This window comes from Neoarius graeffei, chromosome 4 (assembly GCF_027579695.1).
Source record: "Neoarius graeffei isolate fNeoGra1 chromosome 4, fNeoGra1.pri, whole genome shotgun sequence".
Classification (NCBI taxonomy): Eukaryota; Metazoa; Chordata; class Actinopteri; order Siluriformes; family Ariidae; genus Neoarius; species Neoarius graeffei.
In genome coordinates, this window is record NC_083572.1 from 63,349,095 (window position 1) to 63,371,716 (window position 22,622).

The 22,622-nt window shown below is 44.1% G+C and overlaps 1 pseudogene; it reads right to left on the minus strand.

Moving 5' to 3' along the window:
• Nucleotides 1–7,547: 7,547 nt before the first annotated feature.
• The window catches only part of LOC132884600 (sodium-coupled monocarboxylate transporter 1-like), a 44,329-nt pseudogene continuing 29,254 nt past the window's right edge, over nucleotides 7,548–22,622 (minus strand).

Sequence of the window (22,622 nt, forward strand, 5' to 3'; positions counted from 1 at the left end):
TACTGATAACGATCAGTTAGATAACAACGAAGCCTTTGCCACCCTCAAGGCTCAGTTCATCACTGCTCCCGTCCTCCGGCTGCCTGATGAGGAGCGGCAATTCATCGTTGAGGTGGACGCCTCGGACGTGGGAGTCGGGGCAGTGCTCTCACAGAGGTCTGCGGATGACAACAAGCTCCATCCCTGTGCGTTCTTCTCCCACCGGCTATCGCCGAACGCAATTATGACGTAGGCAATCAGGAACTGCTGGCGGTCAAGCTCGCCCTGGAGGAATGGTGTCACTGGCTGGAGGGATGCGTAGTCCCATTCCTGGTCTGGACAGACCATAAGAATCTAGAATACATCCACACCGCCAAACGACTCAACCCCAGACAGGCCCGCTGGGCTCTCTTTTTCACCCGATTCAATTTCACCCTTTCATACCGGCCCGGATCTCACAACACCAAGCCTGACGCACTCTCCTGCCAGTTCCAGAAGGATGATGCCCCCTCCAAGGACCCGGCTCCCATCCTACCTGACCCCTGTATCATTGCTGCTCTGACCTGGGACATCGAAGAACGAGTGCGGGAAGCCCTCCGTGACCAACCCAGCCCCAGTGCATGCCCCGCAAGTCGCCTCTTCATTCCTGAAGACCTGTGATCCCAGGTTATTCAATGGGGACACAACTCCCATCTAGCCTGCCACCCTGGCTCCACTCGCACCTACCACCTGCTCGCCCAACGGTTCTGGTGGCCTACTATGAGCAGGGATGTGCGAGACTTCGTCCGAGCCTGCCCTACCTGTAATCAAAATAAGTCCTCCAGCCAGCCTCCTGCCGGTTTGCTCCAGCCTCTGCCCATGCCAATGAGACCCTGGTCCCACATTTCCCTGGATTTTGTTACGGGTCTACCCCCTTCTAACGGGATGATGGTCATACTCACCATCGTGGACCGCTTTAGCAAGATGGCACACTTTGTCCCCCTCCCTAAACTACCATCAGCCAAGGAGACTGCCCAGATCGTCTTGCAACATGTCTTCCGCATCCATGGGTTGCCCAAGGACATCGTTTCGGACCGGGGGCTGCAATTCGCCTCCTCTTTTTGGAAGGAGTTCTGTCACCTACTCGGGGCCACCGCCAGCCTCAACTCCGGATTCCGACCCCAGTCCAATGGCCAGTCAGAACGGACTAACCAGGAGTTGGAGAAGGCACTTCGGTGCATGGCGTCACGCAACCCTAGGGCCTGGTGCGAGCACCTGCTGTGGGTGGAATACTCTCACAACTCCCTCACCAGCTCAGCCACCGGGCTGTCCCCATTCCACTGCGTGTATGGCTACCAATCACCCCTGTTCCCCAGCAAGGAGGGAGAGGTCACCTGCCCGGCTGCCCTCACCTATGCACACCGATGCCGCCGCACCTGGTCTCAAACCCGCGCTGCACTCCAAGTCAGTCACCAGCTACTCTACTGGCACCAACCGGCGGAGGATGCCTGCGCCCACCTACTGGGTGGGCCAGAAGGTGTGGCTATCTGCCAAGGACCTGCCCCTCCAGGTGGAGTCTCGTAAGCTAGCACCTCGGTTCGTCGGACCATTCCCTATCCAGAGAATCATCAGCCAGTCTGCTGTCCGGCTCCGACTGCCCAAATCTATGAGAGTGCACCCCAAAAAAAATAGCATGACCTGAGAATTTATGTATGTTCCTGGTGGATACTGTAGAATAATGAAGTAGCTGTGCCTAGTCTTTTGTAGATTTTCTCGTTTCTGTGGTAAAAACACTTGTGTTAGTCAACAGCTCTAGTCTAGTTTGTCAGTACTTTTTTTAATTGTTGAAATTTTTTTCTGACAGAAAACTTTTACAATTCATATGAACTTGTTACATGATTATTAAATGTGATTTATGTATGCAATACAAAAAAGTTGCTCAAACAGTATGATATTAATAAATGCAGCATCGTTGTACATGGTGTGTTAACTTGATGATGTATATTGGCATATCTTAAAAACCAAAATCCATAGCGATCTAGTAAAATTAATGAAAATATTTCTGCAAATGGGTGGCATGGTGGTGTAGTGGTTAGCACTGCTGCCTCACAGCAAGAAGGTCCTGGGTTCGAGGCCAGTGGCCGACAAGGGCCTTTCTGTGTGGAGTTCTCATGTTTTCCCCGTGTCTGTGTGGGTTTCCTCTGGGTGCTCCGGTTTCCCCCACAGTCCAAAGACATGCAGGTTAGGCTAATTGGTGGCTCTAAATTGACCGTAGGTGTGAATGTGAGTGTGAATGGTTGTTTGTCTCTATGTGTCAGCCCTGCATTGACCTGGCAACTTGTCCAGGGTGTACCCCACCTCTTGCCCATAGTCAGCTGGGATAGGCTCCAGCTTGCCTGTGACCCTGTACAGGATAAGCAGCCATGGATAATGGATGGATGGATGGATTTCTGCAAATGTGCATCTGTCAGATTCTTGGGCTGGATCTGACCCCCCATGTAAGAGGGTGTAGCCCTCTTACATGGATGTATGATATAATACGTACTCTTTCCTGTATGGTTAAGTTGTATTGGAAACAGATGTAGTCAGCTGTAGTGTGTTTAATCATTGTGTGTTTGTACTGTACTTGTGTTTTGTGTTGAGGATCCTCAATAGAGGGTCCCATCTATTACTATCACAGGATTACTGAGCATGAGGCAGGAAAACACCGCTCACTCACACTTCACATGCCATCTTCAGGGGAAAGTCCGTAAAAGTCGAATGCCGAGTGCAGAGCCCATCCCACTGGAAATGCATTCGGCACTCGACTTTTATGGACTTTCCCCTGAAGATGGCGTCTGGAGAAGAACAACTTCAGGTAAGGTACTGGCTTTGTATTTACTCTTCTACACACTCCGTCAATGCACTTGCAGAGCTAGGGACACTGTTTTGTTTGTAGGAACCCTCTACTCATTTCCACAGAACTGGCATGTTGTTTTGAGCTTTGCAATGGTTTTAAAACTAGCGTTTTGTATCAGCAAAAAGACATGCCCCTCGCACTGCCATGTTAGCACTTTCCGGTTGAAATCGCAAAAAATGAACTGTCTCAAAACACATCCGATTGACGTGATTGCGGTGGCAACTCAACGTATGCACTCCCAATAATGCAAAAATAGACCTAGAAAGCATTTCACTCCGGATTATTCCTTTAAGTCTTTCTTTGCTCTGGCCACCCAAGCTAGATCTGGGTTCCACCTTTGCAACCCCAATCAAAATGTTTTGGATCTGCCCTTATTATACAAGCACACTGATTCCATTTATAAACTATGCTGAAGAAATCCCTGACAAGCTTTAGCTATAAATACATTCCAATAGTTTAACCTGAAATGAACATATGAATATGATGTGATATCAGAATCAGAATTACTTTATTAATCCCCGGAGGGAAATTCAAATTTGCTACCAAGTTCCTGAATCAGAGAAGAAGTAAACATGTCTAAAAATAGAAGATAAAACCATCTGAAAAAAAGAATAAATAAAATAAAATAGAATAAAATAAATTTAAATAAGTTCAATAACTTCAAGTAAAAGCAAAATGAAGTGATACTATATGCAATGATTCCTATATACATACAGTTAGGTCCATAAATATTTGGACAGAAACAACATTTTTCTAATTTTGGTTCTGTACATTACCACAATTAATTTTGAACAAAACAATTCAGATGCAGTTGAAGTTCAGACTTTCAGCTTTAATTCAGTGGATTGAACAAAATGATTGCATAAAAATGTGAGGAACTAAATCAATCCCTTCATTTCAGGGGCTCAAAAGTAATTGGACAAATTAAATAATTGTAAATAAAATGTTCATTTCTAATACTTGGTTGAAAACCCTTTGTTGGCAATGACTGCCTGAAGTCTTGAACTCATGGACATCACCAGACACTGTGTTTCTTCCTTTTTAATGCTCTGCCAGGCCTTTACTGCAGCGGTTTTCAGTTGCTGTTTGTTTGTGGGCCTTTCTGTCTGATGTTTAGTCTTTAACAAGTGAAATGCATGCTCAATTGGGTTGAGATCAGGTGACTGACTTGGCCATTCAAGAATATTCCACTTCTTTGCTTTAATAAACTCCTGGGTTGCTTTGGCTTTATGTTTTGGGTCATTGTCCATCTGTATTATGAAATGCTGACCAATCAGTTTGGCTGCATTTGGCTGGATTTGAGCACACAGTATGTCTCTGAATACCTCAGAATTCATCCGGCTGCTTCTGTCCTGTGTCACATCATCAATAAACACTAGTGACCCAGTGCCACTGGCAGCCATGCATGCCCAAGCCATCACACTGCCTCTGCCGTGTTTTACAGATGATGTGGTATGCTTTGGATCATGAGCTGTACCACGCCTTCACCATACTTTTTTCTTTCCATCATTCTGGTAGAGGTTGATCTTGGTTTCATCTGTCCAAAGAATGTTCTTCCAGAACTGTGCTGGCTTTTTTAGATGTTTTTTAGCAAAGTCCAATCTAGCCTTTTTATTCTTGAGGCTTATGAGTGGCTTGCACCATGCAGTGAACCCTCTGTATTTACTTTCATGCAGTCTTCTCTTTATGGTAGATTTGAATATTGATAGGCCTACCTCCTGGAGAGTGTTGTTCACTTGGTTGGTTGTTGTGAAGGGGTTTCTGTTCACCATGGAAATTATTCTACGATCATCCACCACTGTTGTCTTCTGTGGGCATCCAAGTCTTTTTGCATTGATGAGTTCACCAGTGCTTTCTTTCTTTCTCAGGATGTACCAAACTGTAGATTTTGCCACTCCTAATATTGTAGCAATTTCTTGGATGTTTTTTTTCTGTTTTTGCAGCTTAAGGGTGGCTTGTTTCACCTGCATGAAGAGCTCCTTTGACCGCATGTTTTCTTCACAGCAAAATCTTCCAAATACAAGCACCACACCTCAAATCAACTCCAGGCCTTTTATCCGCTTAATTGAGAATAACATAACGAAGGAATTGCCCACACCTGCCCATGAAATAGCCTTTGAGTCATTTGTCCAATTACTTTTGGTCCCTTTAAAAACAGGGTGGCACATGTTAAGGAGCTGAAACTCCTAAACCCTTCATCCAATTTTAATGTGGATACCCTCAAATGAAAGCTGAATGTCTGGACTTTATGTACATGTCCATTATATAACTATAACTTGAATATGTTTCAGTAAACAGGTAAATAAAACAAAATTTGTGTCAGTGTCCAAATATATATGGACCTAACTGTATATTGCACCTGAGTTAAGGATACAATATACATGGTAAAGACAGTGTACCACAGTTATACAGTGGCATTGTACAGCTTGACTGTAATTATACTATAATATATTGTGATTCATATACTGTAATTGTAATTTATAATATATAGGGTTAGTCAAAATTTTGTTAACACTAATGGATTATTTTTCTCCTGAATGTATGGTGTGCCGTGACCGTGAAATGTCTGTCTGGGCCTTAAATGGTACTCTTGCTCGAACAGGTTGAGACCGTCCTGTAAATCATCTTACACATACGATGTATGTTTTGTGAATAAATGGTTTCTACCATTTAAGTGTTAACATAATTTTGACTAACCCTGTAGTTCAGGGGTGTTCAAATTGATCCATAAAGGGCCGTGTGCAGCGCTCGAAACTAACGGTGTCCCGATGTCCCGGGGACCATAAAAAATGTCATCGGGACACAAAATTATCATATCTGGGACAATCCCGGGACAATGGAAAAAAATAGATCTAGAAAAAAAGTTCTACATTAATATTATTTACAAAGCCGTAACACATACGTAGACATTCACCTAATTTGTCAATTTTAATTTTAAAACGTTAACAGCGAAAAATACATTAGTAGCTACACTTTCGATGCACCTGCATCCGTAGGCTACAGAGCAGCGCATTCTGTTCTAGAATCTTCGGCCGGTGTCCGCATTATATGGACTTGGAATGGAATTGCTACCGCACGCGCTGCACCGACTCTTGCCAGAACAAAAATGCTTAAGTGGTTGAAGCGGACCGACCGCGGGGAAGAAACTGAAAGCCCAGACATAACGTCTCCGGGACCTTCAGGATCCAAAGTGTCATCGCCTGGTCTGCAGGCAACGCTAGCAACTGAATGAACTTAATGAACACTGTTAGACACGTTATAAAATACAACAGGAATGATGTGGATGATATTGATGGAAGATACCGTTCAACAGAATAAGTGAGTTTTCTTGGTGTCTTTCTAGTTCAGAAAGTTTAGTCAGTCAGCAGCACAACTAGGCTCGGACCTGCCACTATGCTGATGTTGCTAACATTTGCACCCACATTTCGGCAGCGAAAGTTCATAAAATGGATAACGGAAAGTTCATAAAAATGGATAACGGTAATGGTGAAAATTATAAGTTGGCCTTATAAGTGCCAACAGATATTCAAGGTATAAGTAGATGAAATGAACATAAAAGGGGTCTTATTTTCAACTAAAGTGTACTGCAGATGTAGGGAGTTGAAACATTTTCTGAATGAGCTAGTTAGCCCCTTTAAATAAACGGGTATCTATTCATACAGTGAGATCGCCAAAGTTTAATAAACTGAAAATGCAATAACTGTAATTTTGAAGTAGATGATGTATAGGACATGTGTCGCTTGTGTCTTGTGACTTATTGTAAAAATGATATAAAGGGTTCAAAATCGCATAGTTACAAATATAATAGTAACTTCATATGATAATATTAACCACTGGTTATTTCAGAGAGGAAAAAAATGGGGACACTATTGCTTCCATTCGGGACAATACAACACAGAATTCGGGACCACTGGGGGACACAAAGAAAAAAAGTTAATTTCGAGCCCTGGCCGTGTGGCTGCAGGTTTTCATTCCAGCCATGCAGCAGCACACCTGACTTGGCTCATTCAATCAACTGAACTGTCTTCACACAGTCAAATACTTGCAGCCACACCCACCCTTGATTAAAGGCTGGGTGTGTCAGTTGATTGAATAAGCCAAATCAGGGTGCTGCTGCATGGCTGGAATGAAAACCTGCAGCCACACGGCCCTTTATGGATCAATTTGAACACCCCTGCTGTAGTTTCTATTTCAGACACTGCATTAGACAATGTCATGGTCCTACCTGTGGTTTCCTCTCTTCAGGTAACATTCCACTCCTCTCCACTCTGTATTACCTGCCACGCCCTCGTGCTCCTTCTCCATCAGGCTCACCTGCTGTCAATTACCATCGTTAACCCTCATTTGACTTTCAGTGGCTGTCATTGGCTGGTTCCTATCACCTGCTCCCTTCCCTGTATATATTTAAACTGAAGTCCTCCCAAGCTTAAGTGTCAGATCGTCTTTCAAGGCATCGACTCCGTCTACTCTTCAGCCCTAGTAACCTGACCCTGCATTTCTGTCCCCTTTCTTGCTACCTCACCTGTGACTCTGTGTTTCAGCCTGTTCCCAAACTCCTGTCCTATCTGCCTGCTGAGAGCCTGCTCACTGGGAGACCGCCTGAACATCAAGGGCTGTCAGCTTGCAGCCAAACTACTCTGACAACGCCTGATCCTGTCTGATCTTGGGAGCTAAGCAGGGCCAGGCCTGGTTAGTACTTGGATGGGAGACCTCAGACATCACCACCATGCTCCCACCAGCCATCCCAGCCTTCCTGCCACTGAACTTCACACATCCTCCCAACTCCCTTTCCCCTGCTATCAATAAATTCAACATTTAACTTGCGCTCTTGGGTCCTTGTCGGTTTGTCCTGACAGACAAAGAAAGTTAGAAGTTTTACCGCAGTCAAAGCAGATGAGGTCCATCTTCCTAATAAACATCTGAGTTTATCTTCTCTTGTTTACAACCACCTTAAATAAGACAAAACCTACAGCATTTACAATCTGCCTCATCACTGACTGTTCAGATTCCATCTCACTATTAATGTTAGTAGCAGGAGCCACTCACCTGAGATGGCACTGACGATTAGCCCAGTGCTTATAGTCACCAATATGGCCAGGGGGCAGAAGTACAGGTAGGATAAAGAGTACCAGGAATCTGCAAGAGCTGGTCTCACAATGCTGAAAGACAAATAAGAGGTACATTTTGTGATGAACTTTACACCATACAGTGAATGTTACTGCAAAAGATGTACAACCCCAGATCAGAAAAAGTCAGGACAGTATGTTGAAATTGGAACTGAAATAAAAACAATGATTTAGAAATAATCTTTGATCTGCATTGCTTTCAAAACACCAGAGCAGCACATTATTTGATGTTGAATTTTCTTTTATTTATTTATTTATTTTCAAAATAAACAAATTTCAATTTTGATTCTTGCAACACATTTCATAAAAAGTTGGGCCAGTAAAGCATTTACCATTCTGTAATGTTGCTGTTCCTTCTCACAACACTTAAAAAGATGCTTAGGGACTGAAGACACCAAGTGATGAAGCATTTCAGGTGTTATTTTGTCCCATTCTTCCTGTAAACAGGTCTTAAGGTGTTCAACATGTTGGAATCATCATATTTTTTGTTTCAAAATTCGCCACACATTCACTGTTGGTAACAGAGGGGACAGGCACCCTCTTCTTCCGCAGTCATGCCTTTGTGATATGTGCAAAATATGGTTTTGCATTGTCTTGTTGAAATATCCCTGGAAAAGGTGTTGTCTTAAAGGAAGCATATGTTGCTCTAAAATCCCAATGTACTTTTCTGAATTAATGCTGCCATCACAGAAGTGTAAGTTACTTTTACTAAGGGCACTGACACAAGCCCATATCATGACAGACCCTGGCTTTTGGACTTCTTGCTGGTAACAGACTGGATGGTCCTTTTTGGTTTTGGTCCAGAGCACACAGTGTGCATTTCTTCCAAAAAAGACCTAGAATACAGTTTCATTTGACAACAATACACATTTCCACTGTGTGATGGTTCATCCCAGATGTCTCCAAGCCCTGAGAAGTCAACAGCGTTTATGGACACAGTTAACATAAGGCTTCCTTTTTGCACAGGAAAGATTTAACTGGCATTTGTGGATGGAACTCTGTATTGTAGTGCTTGACAAAGGTTTACTAAAGTAATCCTGAGTCCATGTAGCTATATCAGCTATGGATGAATGACAGTTCTTGATGCAGTGCTGTCTGAGGGATCGGAGATCACAGCCCTTGCCCTTTACACACTGAAATTCCTCCAGATTCCTTGAAACATTGACTGATATTATGCACCGTAGAGCATGAAATATTCAAATCCCTTTGTATCTTTCATTGAAGAAAATTGTTGTTCAACATTACAATAATATTCTCACACATTTGTTGGCAAACTTAAAATCCTCAGCCCATCTTTGCTCCTCAAAGACTAGGCCTTTCCTGGATACTGATTATGTACTAAATCATGATTATAATCACTGCTGGCATCATCTGTTTCAAATCACAGAATTATTAAATTGTTTTACCTCATTACTCGCCCTAAATTGCCCTTGTCCCAACTTTTTATGGAATGTGTTGCAGGCCTGAAATGCAGGAATGGATGTATACAAACTACATCCAGCATCCAGTCACTAAAAGAGGTCATTGTTGAAGAATGGAAAAAGACTGATGTTGCAAAATGTCACCAACTTGTTCATTCCATGCCTAGAAGACTTGGTGCTGTCATTAAAAATCATGGAGGCCATACAAAGTACTAGATGTAGTAGTTTTTGTTGTGAGGTGTACTCATTTTTGCACCACCCTAATTTGAGTAAAACTGAAAAATGTGTAATCCTAAGTTTAAATTATTAACTTTACTTTCACGTTATAAGTTAAACAGATGTTATATTAAACTTTGTCTTTTCAACATTTTGGAAATTGTTTGTGTTCATTGAGATATTGTTTAAAATGTTACTTTTCAAAGGGGGTGTACTCATTTACGCTGAGCACTGTGTATATATATATATATATATATATATATATATATATATATATATATATATATACACACACAACCCCGATTCCAAAAAAGTTGGGACAAAGTACAAATTGTAAATAGAAACGGAATTCAATAATTTACAAATCTCAAAAACTGATATTGTATTCACAATAGAACATAGACAACAGATCAAATGTCGAAAGTGAGACATTTTGAAATTTCACGCCAAATATTGGCTCATTTGAAATTTCATGACAGCAACACATCTCAAAAAAGTTGGGACAGGGGCAATAAGAGGCTGGAAAAGTTAAAGGTACAGAAAAGAAACAGCTGGAGGACCAAAATGCAACTCATTAGGTCAATTGGCAATAGGTCATTAACATGATTGGGTATAAAAAGAGCATCTTGGAGCAGCAGCGGCTCTTAGAAGTAAAGATGGGAAGAGGATCACCAATCTCCCTAATTCTGCGCCGACAAATAGTGGAGCAATATCAGAAAGGAGTTTGACAGGGTAAAATTGCAAAGAGTTTGAACACATCATCATCTACAGTGCATAATATCATCAAAAGATTCAGAGAATCTGGAAGAATCTCTGTGCGTAAGGGTCAAGGCCGGAAAACCATACTGGGCGCCCATGATCTTCGGGCCCTTAGACGGCACTGCATCACATACAGGCATGCTTCTGTATTGGAAATCATAAAATGGGCTCAGGAATATTTCCAGAGAACATGATCTGTGAACACAATTCACCGTGCCATCCGCCGTTGCCAGCTAAAACTCTATAGTTCAAAAAAGAAGCCGTATCTAAACGTGATCCAGAAGCACACACGTCTTCTCTGGGCCAAGGCTCATTTAAAATGGACTGTGGCAAAGTGGAAAACTGTTCTGTGGTCAGACAAATCAAAATTTGAAGTTCTTTATGGAAATCAGGGATGCCGTCTCATTTGGACTAAAGAGGAGAAGGACGACCCAAGTTGTTATCAGCGCTCAGTTCAGAAGCCTGCATCTCTGATGGTAAGGGGTTGCATTAGTGCGTGTGGCATGGGCAGCTTACACATCTGGAAAGACACCATCAGTGCTGAAAGGTATATCCAGGTTCTAGAGCAACATATGCTCCCATCCAGACGACGTCTTTTTCATCACCTAATTTTTCTCTTTAAATGATACATTTTCTCAGTTTAAACATTTGATATGTCATCTATGTTCTATTCTGAATAAAATATGGAATTTTGAAACTTCAACATCATTGCATTCCGTTTTTATTTACAATTTGTACTTTGTCCCAACTTTTTTGGAATCAGGGTTGTATATATATATATATATATATATATATATATATATATATATATATATATAAATAATGTGTGTGTGTGTGTGTGTGTGTGTGTGTGAATGATTCACCACATTTCGTGTCAATTTCGTGTCAATTAAATCTCATTAATAGTAACAGATCTAGATAAATCCAGTGACTATAGACCAAACTTTAATATGCCTAAAGTCAATGTTAATGTCAATAATGACTATTATAAATTGCCAGTGGTAAACCCTCTGATGATAATGTTCTTCTAATAATATTCTATTTCTAAGTCTAAGTTAGTAAAAGTCAGACAAAAAAAGTCAGACAAGTTCGTTAGAATCTAACGTCTGGTCTGGTGATCTAACCTTGTCAGATATAGGGTCGTCTTGCTGCCGTCCAAAATAGTCCGCTATTTGTCCCTGGCAACCATCGTGACGGGTGATCCGAACTTTATCTTGGTGATTTTCTGATATTTTTTCTTCGTAGTTTGGCTTTCGCCATTTCCACCAACGGAACTTTGTTTCATTATCTCATTCAAGAGAACATAAAGTTAAAGACGAGCAGGTGAGAAATGCAGATGCAAAAAACCAAACAAAATGGTTGAGTGTCACGGGTTTTCTCGTTCTCTCGCGCATATCATTAATAGCGCCATCTGCATGCTTTATCAGTAACTGCCAAGACATTGGGTGGCTCAAGTGTGTACCCCACGGCGTACTGAATTCCGCTCGATTCATATGCCTGCTTGACCTGCGCGCGCATGCCTTCGGCATTCACTCCAATCCCCCCGTTACGCCGATTGGTGTACCGACCGAGGAACTGGCATATACTGTGGGGTACACACTTGAGTCCACCCATACAATGTCAGACATATGAAAAGTGGAACGTCAACTATTAATTTTTGTCAACATAAACGTATCAAGTTATATATATTTTTTAACTAATTGTGTAGTAAGGGCGGGCAGGAGATTTTTATGTTGTCAGCGGGAGGTCGGGAGGATTTTCTAAATGTTCCCTAAAGCGGGAGAGTTGGAGCCTCTGCTGTTGGCGTCTGATCAGGGCTGTGTCTTGCTGCTTGTGTTGCTTGACCTTAGTGCAGCATTTGATACCATTGATCATTCCATCCTTCTGGATAGACTAGAAAATGTTGTGGGAGTTAAAGGAATGGCCCTCTCCTGGCTCAGGTCTTATTTAACTGATCGCTATCAGTATGTTGATGTAAATGGTGATTTTTCTAGACATACTGAGGTAAAGTTTGGTGTTCCACAAGGTTCTGTCTTGGGTCCACTGCTTTTTTCTTTATATACAGTATGTTACCTCTGGGTGATATTATTTGTAAACATTGTATTAGTTTCCACTATTATGCTGATGACACACAGTTGTATGTTTCTGCAAAACCTGATGAGAGACACCAGCTTAATAGAATTGAGGAATGCGTAAAGGACATTAGACACTGGATGCTTATTAACTTCCTTCTGCTTAACTCTGACAAGACTGAAGTACTTGTACTAGGACCCCATGCAGCTAGAAGTAAGTTTTCTGATTACACATACCCCTTTTCCACCAAATCAGTTCCAGGGCTGGTTCGGGGCCAGTGCTGGTGCTGGTTCACAACTCGTTCAACTTGCGAGCCAGCTGAGAACCAGTTTGCTTTTCCATAGCTCAGGGTGCTAAGGGGAGCCACATCATTACGTCACTGTATACGTCAGTTACGTCGCTGCGTTTGCATAAACCTTGGCATGAACATCGAAGCAACAACAACACAGAGAAGAAGAAGCAGCAACAACAACAATAATGGATGACTTCACATTTGTACAGCTGCTGCTTCTGGCTTTACAGTGCTTCATTGGGATAAGATCCAATATGTTTGTGTTGATTGACAGGTTTTGAGTGGACGGCGATTACGTTCTAGGAGACAGGTAATAACCTAATAACGTTTTGACTCTGACTTACACTGAATGTGAGATGGTTATGTTAGCCTTTGTTATGAGCTAACGTTAGCCGGTGTTATGTCGGCTTTGGCAGTCTTGCTATTGTTGTTGGTCTTAACAACTCCGCCCCCCTGCTGGCATAAGCATTTCTTTCCTCTGGCCCAGCAAAGAGCTGGTGCTAGCCTGGAACCGGTTTTTCTGGCCCCTGAGCCAGTTCTTTGTCAGTGGAAACAGAAAACCCGGTTCCAAACTAAGCACTGGCCCCGAACCAGCCCTGGAACTGATTTGGTGGAAAAGGGGCAAGAGTAACTCTGGATGGCCTTTCTGTTTCTTCACATGCAGCAGTAAAAGACCTCGGAGTGATTCTTGACCCCAGTCTTTCATTCGAAACTCACATTGATAACATCACCCGGATAGCTTTCTTTCATCTCAGAAATATTGCTAAGATAAGAAATTTAATGTCACTACATGATGCAGAAAAAGTAGTTCATGCTTTCGTTACCTCCAGATTGGATTATTGTAATGCCTTACTGTCTGGATGTTCCAATAAGTGCATAAACACTTATTGGAACATCACAAGATGGCAGCGCGCGTGGTTGCAGTGGCTTACAGCTCTCCTTTTCAGTGCTCTTTTTTTGTTGTTGTTTTTATATTTCTTTCTTGCTTGTTTGTGCACCATTGGTTCTGCGAACATCCAGTACACCTGCCAGACACTTTTAGCCATCAGTGACCAACACCAGATATCTGTTTCGAGTGACTTTCTCTTCACGCATAACATCCCAGATGACAAAGCGAGACCGCCGGGCTCTCCGTGGATTGTTGTCGGGTCTAGGAGGCGGCACAGACGAAGGAGGGAGAGGAAGCAGAAGTGGGGCCGCAGGTCCAGTGCTATGCTAAGGCTAAGAAAACAACCACACAAGCCACCTCTACCGAGCCTGTATCTCTCCAATGCCAGATCCCTGGTGCATAAAACGGATGATCTGGAATTACAACTCGCTGGAAATTGCTATGTTTGGGACTGCTGTGTTTTAATTATCACAGAAACCTGGCTTCATCCGGAAATACCCGATGCTAGCTTGCAGCTAGCAGGCCACACTCTGCTCCGATGGGATAGGAATGAGGACTCCGGTAAGAGCAGAAGAGGGGGGCTCTGTATTTACGTGCATGATAATTGGTGTAACAACGGAACAATTAGAGATAAACACTGTTCCCCAGACCTCGAGTACATGTCTGTAAGATACCGGCCTTTTTTTCTACCGAGAGAGCTAACTGTGGTGATTGTCACAGCTGTGTATATTCCACCTGATGCCTGTGTAAACACAGCGCTCTCTCTCCTGCTGAACACCATTAACAAACAGCAGCGGGCCCACCCTGACGGTGTTCACATAATAGCAGGAGACTTTAATAAGGCCAACTTGAAGACTGTACTGCCGAAGTTTTACCAACATGTTAAGTGTTCTACTAGAGGGGAGAACACTCTGGATCATGTTTACTCCAACATCAAGCATGCATACAGAGCCATACCCCTCCCCCACCTCAGCCAGTCAGACCATCTTTCCCTCCTGCTCTCCCCAGCCTACACCCCCCTCAGACGCAGAGCCAGGCCCACCACAAGGTCTATCACAACCTGGCCTGACAATGCACTCTCCAAACTACAGGACTGCTTTAAACAGGCAGACTGGGACTTATTTGAACACCAGGAGCTGGAGACATTCACAGGAACGGTGCTGGACTATATCAAGTTCTGCATCGGGAATGTGACGGTGGATAAAAACATCCGGGTCTTCCCAAACCAGAAACCCTGGATGACCAGCCAGGTCCGCTCACTCCTCAGGGCTCGCGATGCTGCCTTCAGGTCAGGTGATAGAGCTCTGTACAGAGCCGCTCAAGCTGATCTGAAAAGAGGAATAAATAAAGCCAAGGCAGACCATAGGCTGTGCATAGAGTCCCACCTGTCCAGCAACAACACACGGGAGGTGTGGCAGGGCATTCAGGACATCACAAACTTCAGAGACTCTGATGCGCCAACAGGAGACTGGAGTGCGCCGCTAGCAGAGGAGCTAAATCGCTTCTTTGCTCGCTTTGAAACATCTCAGCAGCACTCATCTGCTCCTGCCCTGCCCCCACCACCACACAGTTCCTACACCACTCCTTTCACTGTACAGGAGCACGATGTCAGATGGGTGCTCCTGGCAGTGAACCCCAAGAAAGCTGCCGGCCCAGATGGGGTACCTGGTAAGGTGCTCAGAGCGTGCGCCCACCAGCTCGCCCCTAGGCCATCCTTAAAAAAAAATCAGTTTCCTGTCCACCGGGTGAGCAAAAAATTTTTCAGTAGGGAGGGAGGGAATTTTTTTTTAATGGATGGATAAGAAATCGCAATGCTGTGTTTGCTTTTTCTTTCAGTACTTTTTTATTACAAAAGCAGACACATTTAATAAAATGACAGTTTAATCAACTGAAACTTGTACGAAAACTTTAAGTTAGCATTTTAAATGCTGACTGCAACATTTGCAAAACTTTTACAAAGGTACTTAAAATGTCCGGCACACGGACTTTTTGTAGTTCTAAATCGACCATTAGGCCTAGTTTAGATGATATTACACTATTAAAATGATCACTGAATTATTTGTTTTTCTGAATCTTTACTATTTTGTTGTTCGCTAGAATACCATTTTGCGATTTCACACTTAAGCAAATGTTTGAAAACTCCGGATCTCCTTCTTTCATGGTGGCTGCCATTTTTTTGTGCCGCATGATGCATGCGCAGAGCTGATTCGACAGGGCTTTCCACAAGCGCCGGCTGCCAGCCATACAGCCGACTACACAATTAAGTCCAGCCGGCTACTTTCATGACTATTATTTTTGTAGCCCACAGGCTCTAAATATTAATTTTTGATTTTAATAAAATTAAATGTTTATCTAACGGACTGACAATAATGTCAAACTGAACTGCACTCATTTAAGTTGTGATTCGCGCTGTTTGTACCGATAATCACCACAAATTCCCCGCTGACTTCGTTGATCAAGGGAGAATAACTCATCCGCGGCCCCTACATGAGGTGTGTGCACACACACTCGACGGAGGCAGTAGTGTGTCGGGGCCGTCGGAGGGAACAGAAGCAGAGATGACGCTTATTTTGTCTCCAGTAAACCAGTCTTCTCTTGTTCAATTACGTGCTGGCATCAAAAGACACCGTTGGTTGTAAATGAAACCAAACTGAGTCGTTGGAGTGTATTTTCATACACAAATGGAGAAATGTTCGCTGAGTGTTTAATTGTGTAGCCACCACTGCAGACCAATGTCGTTGTTAATTCATAGCATGCTCAGTTGCGTGAATGTGTCATGCATCGAAAATAAGAGATTTACAAGCCAGGAACGCCTCACAATGCAATACGCAAGAAAAGAAAGATGATTTACTGCCATTTTACTTTGTATTTGAGTAAAGTGAATGAATAAATAAATGGTCTGTGGAAAATACATTTAATCCTGGGAACTGCGTGCACAGGAGTTTATTATTAGTGATGCAGTGCTATGCATTGCAAACTATTGACTCCCATATAGGGAGTCAATAGTTTGCAGTGCAAAGCACAGCAAACTCTTGTTCTTCCGTTTTTCATCTTCCGTACAAATTTCGATTTCGAATAACCCAATAACCGTACATCGCACACAGACAAACAATACATCAAAACGTGCGGCTCGATCGGACTCGCTATGCTATTACTTTGTTCAGCATTCTACGATTTCTACGAAATCACACAAAATTTCCCATTCATTTTCTATGGAATTAATTGAAAAAAATTAATTGAAAACACATTTTCAATGTTTTTCAAACATCCACTGCTCTGGCATGCTTTCACCTAGAGACATGATTCAAACTTTAAAACATAGACAAACTTCTCCTGTGTGGATCTGGCATTCAACTTTTTTTGCTAGGTTCTATACTTTTTGATCAGTCACAGATCAATCACCATGATCAAATCTGGAGAAATTCAGACTTTATAATGGGTGTCTATGGCGTTACACTTCAGTGGAGCTCGTTAAGTTAGAGTGTAGACAGCTTGAAAAAGTAGCTCAAACTTTCTCATTTAAACTGTGTTTTTAGCCACAAATTTCACTCTACACACATAATTTTCTCAAAAGTTGTAGTCACACTTGTCTTGATTCACACAATGTGTCTACCTGAGCGATAGGACTTACAGTTTTTGAATGAGAAGCCTGAAAGTAAGGAGAGGACAGGCGCGCTGCCCCATAGACTCCAATTATAAACCTGGCAGCACTTTTACTGCAAAATCAGAAATGTCACTTGTTTTTAACTCGCTCTATTGTCCACATTTTTTACACTAGGGACAAAAAAATTACATCAATGTGTTCATGGGAGCCTTGTAGCAATCAATGTGCAAGAATTTTGTGAATAGCTCCTTTCGTTTCCGTGTAAATCACCATTGTTCGAGGAGAGGGAACTCTGAGAAAAAGCACTCTTGTCATATTGTGTCTCTTCCCTGCACCTGAGCACCGTTACCAAGGCAATGAGCTCCACTCAGGGAGCAGAGAGAGGAGGGGCTGCTCTCTCTCTCAAACACACACAGGCTCAGAGCATCGTAGCCTCATAGCCTGCGATAGCGGCTGCTACGCGCACTGCATCACTCTCATGATTTCCCAGAGGGGAATTGTCATCTCTAGTTTTGTGTTTACCCCCCCCCCCCGGCTGGCTACTTATTTGTGGCTGGCTAGTATGAGCCTTAGTGGAAAGCCCTGGGAATGCGTAAATGTCAAGTTCGATTTTAGATTTACGAACCCGAAAAAAAATGTTGAAAAACCGGCATTAAAAAAAAATTTCAACAGCACAAACGGCACTCACCCGGCCGGTGGACTGGAAACAGAGCATTTTTTAATAATGGCCCTACCTTCACCAGGATCTTTAACCTCTCCCTGGCTCAGGCAGTCATCCCGCCCTGCCTAAAATCTGCAACAATAATCCCAGTGCCAAAGAAGTCTCCCGTCACCAGCCTGAATGATTACTGTCCTGTGGCCCTCACCCCGGTAATCATGACTAGTAATCGAGAGACTAGTTCTTCAGCACATCAAGGACCACCTCCCGCCAGACTTCGACCCCTACCAGTTCGCATATTGCACAAACAGATCCACAGAGGACGCCATCGCCATAGCTCTCCACTCTGCACTAAATAACCTGGAGCAGCAGCATAGCTACGTCCGCATACTCTTTGTGGATTACAGTTCAGCTTTTAATACAATAATCCCGGACATCCTTATTAGAAAACTGAACACTCTCGGCCTCCCCCCTCTCGCATGTGCCTGGTTAAAGGACTTTCTTACTAACCGGCCCCAGACTGTGAGACTTGGCCCCCACTTCTCCACCCACACACTGAGCACCGGCTCTCCACAGGGCTGTGTGCTGAGCCCCCTCCTGTACTGCCTATATACCCACGACTGTAGTTCGACCCACAACAACAACAACAACAACAACCTCCTCGTCAAGTTTGCTGACAACACCACAGTGGTCGGAATCATCTCAAAGGGAGACAAGGCAGCCGACAGAGAGGAGGTCCTGAAGTTGGCAGCCTGGTGTTCAGAAAATAACCTCGCTCTGAACACCAAGAAAACCAAAGAGCTCATTGTTGACTTCAGGAAGCACACTACCGACCTAGCCCCCCTCTACATCAACAACGTGTATGTGGAGAGGGTCCACGCCTTCTGGTTTCTCGGCATCCTCATCTCCGACAACATTTCCTGGTCAGTAAACATCACAGCAGTCATTAAGAAGGCTCAGCAGTGGCTACATTTCCTGAGAGTCCTCAGGAAGTACAACCTAAACTCCAACCTGCTGCTGACCTTCTACCGCTCATCCATCAAGAGCCTGCTGACGTACTGTATTACAGTATGGTACGGCAGCTGCACTGCTGTAGACAGGGAGAGGCTCTAGAGGGTAGTTAAGGCAACACAGAAGATCATTGGCTGCCCTCTCCCCTCCCTGATGGACATTTACACCTCCCGCTGCCTTAGCAGAGCTAAGAACATTATCAAGGACAGCTCCCACCCTGGCTTTGATCTGTTCGACCTGTTGCCCTTTGTCCTGATGCTACAGGTGCATCAGGACAAAGACAAACCGATTCAAAAACAGCTTCTTTCCAAAAGCCATAACTGCCCTGAACTCGGATATGCTCTGACTTTATAGTCTATTTGTTTTAATATGTGACTCTCCTCGTGCAATAATTTATAATGTGCAGTACTTTATAAGGGACTCTCTCTGTGCAATACTTTTATAATGTGCAATACCTCACTCCATAATGTGAAACACAACACATTCACCTCACCTCAGGACTGTGCACCTTACATACAGCACATGCACCTCAGGACTGTGCACCTTACACACAACACATACACCTCAGGACTGTGCACCTTACACACAGCACATACACCTCAAGTCTGTGCACCTACCTTACCTTGCAATACTTCATAAATGTGTAATATTTTATTTTATTTTATAATGTGACTCGGGGTGGCACGGTGGTGTAGTGGTTAGCGCTGTCGCCTCACAGCAAGAAGATCCGGGTTCGAGCCCCGTGGCTGGCGAGGGCCTTTCTGTGCGGAGTTTGCATGTTCTCCCCGTGTCCGCGTAGGTTTCCTCCGGGTGCTCCGGTTTCCCCCACAGTCCAAAGACATGCAGGTTAGGTTAACTGGTGACTCTAAATTGACTGTAGGTGTGAATGTGAGTGTGAATGGTTGTCTGTGTCTATGTGTCAGCCCTGTGATGACCTGGCGACTTGTCCAGGGTGTACCCCGCCTTTCGCCCGGAGTCAGCTGGGATAGGCTTCAGCTTGCCTGCGACCCTGTAGAAGGATAAAGCGGCTAGAGATAATGAGATGAGATGATGTGACTCTCTCGTGCAATAATTTATAATGTGACTCTCTCTGTGCAATACTTTATATGTGCACTGAGCAATACCTCACTCCATAATGTGTAACACAACACATACACCTCAGGACTGTGCACCTTACCCCCCTTACACACTCCCCCCCCCTTTTTTTCCCCTTCCTCTCTCTCTCTCACACTACACTCTATCTGCACTGTTATTGGAGATGCTTTAATCTCATTGTACATGTGTATAGTGACAATAAAGGCATTCTATTCTATTCTAAATAATCTCTAGTTAGATCAAAATGCAGCAGCAAGAGTCCTTACTAGAACTAGAAAATATGACCACATTGCATTGGCTCCCAATCAAATTTTGCATTGATTATAAAATACTACTATTGACCTTTAAAGCACTGAATGGTCTCGCACCACAGTACCTGAGTGAACTTCTGGTCCTTTATGACCTGTCACGTCTACTTAGATCAAAAGGTGCAGGCTATCTGCTGGTTCCTCGTATAGTGAAGGCTACATCAGGGGGCAGAGCCTTTTCTTACAAAGCCCCACAGTTATGGAACAGCCTTCCAAGTAGTGTTCGGGAATCAGACACAGTCTCAGCATTTAAGTCTAGGCTGAAAACATATCTGTTTAGTCAAGCCTTTTGTTGATGGTGATTAGATTAGATTAGATTAGATTAGATTAGATTAGATTAGATTAGATTAGATTAGATAAAACTTTATTGATCCCTTTGGATGGGTTCCCTCAGGGAAATTAAGATTCCAGCAGCATCATTACAGATAAACAGAGAAAAGAAATAGAGAAAACTTCCAAATAAATTAAAATAAATTAAGTATTTACATATACAAATATATAAAAAGAATAAGATATGGGAAAGAGAGGAAGGAGGGGGAAGGGGGAAAAAAAGGGGGGGAAAAGGGGGGGGCGGCGGTAGGAGAGATATTGCACATTATATTGCACATTGTCCGGTATTGCTTATTGTTAGGCTAGGCTACTGCTCCTTCCCATCCTCTGTCCTCCTGTTACCCCTCCTCCCCCCCCAGAGAGGAGTTGTACAGTCTGATGGCGTGAGGGACAAAGGAGTTTTTGAGTCTGTTCGTCCTGCACTTGGGAAGGAGCATTCTGTCACTGAACAGGCTCCTCTGGTTGCTGATGACGGTGTGCAGAGGGTGACTGGCATCATCCACAATGTTCAATAGTTTGTCCATAGACCTCTTCTCTGCCACCATCACCAGAGAGTCCAGCTTCATGCCGACCACAGAGCCGGCCCGCCTGATTAGTTTGTCCAGCCTGGATGTGTCCTTCTTGGATGTGCTGCCCCCCCCCAGCACACCATGGTGTAAAACAGGACACTGGCGACCACAGATTCATAGAACATCCACAGGAGTTTCCTGCAGATGTTAAAGGACCGCAGCCTCCTAAGGAAGTATAGCCTGCTCTGTCCCTTCCTGTATAAGTGTTTGGTGTTGCAAGTCCAATCCTGCTTGCTGTCCAGCCACAGCCCAAGGTAAGTGTAGGAATCCACAGCCTCCACCTCAACTCCCTCGATCAGAACTGGTCGTGACCTTGGTCTGGACCTCCCAAAGTCAATGACCAGCTCCTTGGTCTTCGAGGTGTTGAGCTGCAGATGGTTCCTGTTGCACCACACAGCAAAGTCCCTCACCAGGCTCCTATACTCCTCTTCTCTGTCGTCACTGATACACCCAACAATGGCTGTGTCATCGGCAAACTTCTGGATGTGACACAGCTCTGAGTTGTAGCAGAAGTCTGTGGTGTACAGGGTGAAGAGAAGAGGGGCCAGCACAGTGCCCTGGGGTGCTCCGGTGCTGCTAATCACAGTGTCAGATGTGATGTCCTTCAGCCTGATGTACTGCGGCCTGTCAGTGAGGTAGCTGGAGATCCAGGTGACCAGGCAGGGGTCCACTTGCATCCTCTTCAGTTTGTCCTGAAGCAATAAGGGCTGGATGGTGTTGAAGGCACTCAAGAAGTCCAAGAAGAGGATCCTCACTGTGCCATTTCCCTTATCCAGATGCGAGTGGGCTCGGTGTAGCAGGTAGAGGATGGTGTCTTCCACACTGACATCTGCCCGGTACGCAAACTGCAGACAGTCCTGGGCATGTTGTACCTGGGGTCTGAGGAGGCTGAGGAAGAGCCGCTCCAATGTCTTCATCAGATGTGAAGTGAGTGCCACCGGTCAGAAGTCATTCAGCTCACTGGGCCAATTCTTTTTGGGAACTGGAACGATACATAATGTCTTACAGAGGGTGGGCACTCTCCCCAGCTGCAGGCTAAGGTTGAAGATGCATTGGAGTGGTTCACCCAGTTCAGCAGGACAGGTCTTCAGTAGTCGGGGACACACCTTGTCCGGGCCTGCTGCTTTCCTTGGGTGAAGCTTCCTCAGTTGACCTCTGACCTGGTCTGCAGTAATGCATAGAGGAGTCTGTGTTGAGGTGGGGGAGGAGGGGGCTGCTGTGATGACTGGGGGGAGGTGTTGAAGGAAGAAGGAGAGATGGCTGCAGTGAGGGAGAGGGTGGGGGCGATGTGGGCTGGTTGAACCGATTGAAAAAGTCATTCAACTCATTCACCCTCTCCACTGTCCCCTCAATGACTCTGGTCTTTGTATTGTGGCCTGTGATGGTTTTCACAACTTCCCAGACCTCCCTCATG